This window comes from Musca autumnalis, unplaced genomic scaffold, assembly GCF_047663935.1.
Source record: "Musca autumnalis isolate F117 unplaced genomic scaffold, ASM4766393v1 scaffold_6, whole genome shotgun sequence".
Classification (NCBI taxonomy): Eukaryota; Metazoa; Arthropoda; class Insecta; order Diptera; family Muscidae; genus Musca; species Musca autumnalis.
Window position 1 is genome coordinate 3,031,103 of NW_027412199.1, and position 3,296 is coordinate 3,034,398.

The following is a 3,296-nucleotide window of genomic DNA, read 5'->3' on the forward strand; positions in this document are numbered from 1 at the left end:
CAAAAAATTGTAAAAGTGGTGAAATGCCCTCCTACAAATTGTGTGCTTTTAAAAGTAAGGGAATTTTTGCGGGTAAAACCAGGTAACCTCAGGTACGTAAAAGAGCACGACTTTAATGATGTTATATGTGTAAGATTGTCTATAACGACCTGAGGGCACTCCTTAATATATTTGGTTGCCCAATATCTTACGCTGGGCAAATTAGTGGAAACGGAAAGAGAAACGTTACTTTAGAGCAGGGTTTTCAACATAAATTTAAATTAAATTTTGTCTTGTAGAATATAAAAGTTTGATCAGCTAATTTTTTAATGAGCTGTTGAACGTAAACAACATCAAGTGTTAATGTTTAAAAGAACATGTAATGGTCCAAAATTCTTTAAATATTTTCGAATTTATCAAATTACTAACTTTTAATTTCAAATATAAATTCTTTGTGTTATTTAGTTACGCTGGGCAAATTAGTGGAAACGGAAAGAGAAACGTTACTTTAAAGCAGGGTTTTCAACATAAATTTAAATTAAATTTTGTCTTGTAGAATATAAAAGTTTGATCAGCTAATTTTTTAATGAGCTGTTGAACGTAAACAACATCAAGTGTTAATGTTTAAAAGAACATGTAATGGTCCAAAATTCTTTAAATATTTTCGAATTTATCAAATTACTAACTTTTAATTTCAAATATAAATTCTTTGTGTTATTTAGTTTGCACAATATATTCCATTAAACAATTCGTTTCCTTTTCAGTACGGTTTTCTATAATTTCCTGAGACTTCAGGAGAGTAAAATTCCTTGAAGCAATTTTTTTTTAACTTACTGATTACTTTTTGCTGTTGAAGTCATCATACGGCAGTCATCCAAACTTGTTATATTTAAACCATAAAGTTGATTTATTGATCATTAAAGAGCAAAAAAATGCATTCATGCAAGCCCATCTATTTTGATTGCAATATACGTAAAGAAGTACGATGATACAATCAGAAAATGAAGGCTCAATTTTGAAGACGATATGATATTTGGATCTGAACTTGATTTATACCGACATTAACTAAAACCCACAACTATCTAACGCAAGACGCAATGTACAAACATCAAAGAATTATCGACTATCTCTATAGTTTTGGTTTGATAGTATTCCATATTTGACTAATGAACGTCAATGACTTATATTTCCACATATGTTCCGTACCATCACACAAATATATTTCTGATTTACATGCACCCTTTAGCACCTTGCTCAGTAGTCTCGTTGTTGTCGATTCTTGTTTTACTACGTGAAACATTCAATCAAGCTCTGAAGGAGATAGTTTAGTTAGCCAATGTACCAACGACAATTATTTCAGGTAATGTCAAACCGACCATTATTTGGAATTTTAATGACTTTTAGTGCAGAAATAGAACCCTACTATTTCCATTGCAACTGAAGTAAACAAACTAACACTCTGTATATATTTGATTACTTGAACTGGTGTCCACTGTCCACTCAACACATTCAATCTTGGCTTCAAACAACATCCAGTAATCTATTTGTATAAAGACGTAAACAGATTTCCACCTTAGTTATGAACAGAATAAATTTGGACCTTCTTCTTGTTTTTAAGAAATGTTATTGTTTATTGAAAATTGAAAGGCCACATTGACATTTTGATTTGGTTTTCCCGAATTGATAGGCTACCCTCAGTTCTACGTCATGAATATTTTTGCACCAATGTAATTTGACAGTATATTCTTTTCTATATTTTACTCACCCCTCACAGCACTATTGTCAATGGCCACCAAACGGGTTTCCCGTTATAATAACTTTTAAGAAACACGACAGCCGGTAGTAAAGATTTCTTATCCAATTATTGCTTTCTTTTTTTAAATGATTTATTCGATAATGATTGCGTGCTTGAAACTTTGGTACCTTTTTTTAATTCCAGCTGAAAACATATATGCTACGTCATAAACTCTTCCTTTTACTTGGTATCAAAACCCACACAGGTTTGACTTTTATGTACCTCACTTTGACTTTCTTTCAGACCAGCGAGTTTTGTTCTTTTCCCTTTTTGTAGAAGTTTTTTGTTACAGTAGCAGGCTTCAATTTCCCTGGTTGATTTGTACAAACATTTTAAAGTGCTTTTTTCACATTAGAAACCCAATGAATTGAATATTGAATAGGCTGGTTGCAATTATTTACCACGTTATTGATCTATTTTTTAATGTTTGTTTTTGATTTATCGTTTTTCCAAATATTCACGCTTCAAATATTCCGTCCGTCTTTTATGACTTGTGTTCTTTAAATTAAACAGATGTCTCAGAGACATTGATTTTGACAATCAATCAGACTGACATTCCTTAAGAGTGTTTTGGTGAAGAGAATTGAAATATAATAGTTTCTGTGTTGATGAGAGGCATGAGAAGAAAATTTATAACAGTTTCCCTATTCACAACATAAAGAGAAATTTTGTAATATTTTGTAAGAGAGATGTTCATAATATTTCCATGCGGATCTCTTTCGTATTTAAGAGAATAGTATGCAACTTTTAACAGAAGAAAAAATTACCAAAAAGTTCCAAATTTGAAAGTTGAGGTGTATACAAGCCTTGTGAGCCTACAAATTTTGTAATTGGAACTGTAGAGATGATATCGATGTTGTGGAGTAAAGTTGACGTTTTGTATGGGAGTTCTCTGAGTTCTCTGCATCGACTCTCTTATTTAACGAAATGGCACAACGAAACAATATCACGAACGTATTAGCAAAGAACGAGAATCATGCAAATCTGTAGCAACGTATATACAAATGTGGTAAATGTATGTACGTAAAGAATGTATGTGAAGTATGCATGTACTCGGCAACGAAATTATGATGCATTTATTAATCTCTTAAAAATGAAGTTATATTCCGTTTGCAAGCAACTGGTGTTATTACGAAACCCATGTAGAATGTGGAAAACAAATAAGGAGAACGAAGTAGAACAATTATTTAAGTGCTTTTTGGAATTGCTTCCAAATCACATATAGTCCCAATTTACATTAGGCGAGTTTACTTGCGGCAATTGTCAGTTTGTAGGTGAGAGAGGGGGCTGAGAGGCAAAGGGTTACCATATGCCTCACCTCTCTCTCCATCAAACTGACAATTGCCGCAAGTAAACTCGCCTAATGTAAATTGGGACATATATTCCCATCTGATAGTTTTGACTTTACGTTTTCCCAACAAAGCACATATGACGTCAATGCCCGTTCACGTAAATATATGTGTATAAATTATTTATTTATTTTTTAATGATGTAACATATATGAACATCAAAGAGAACATAT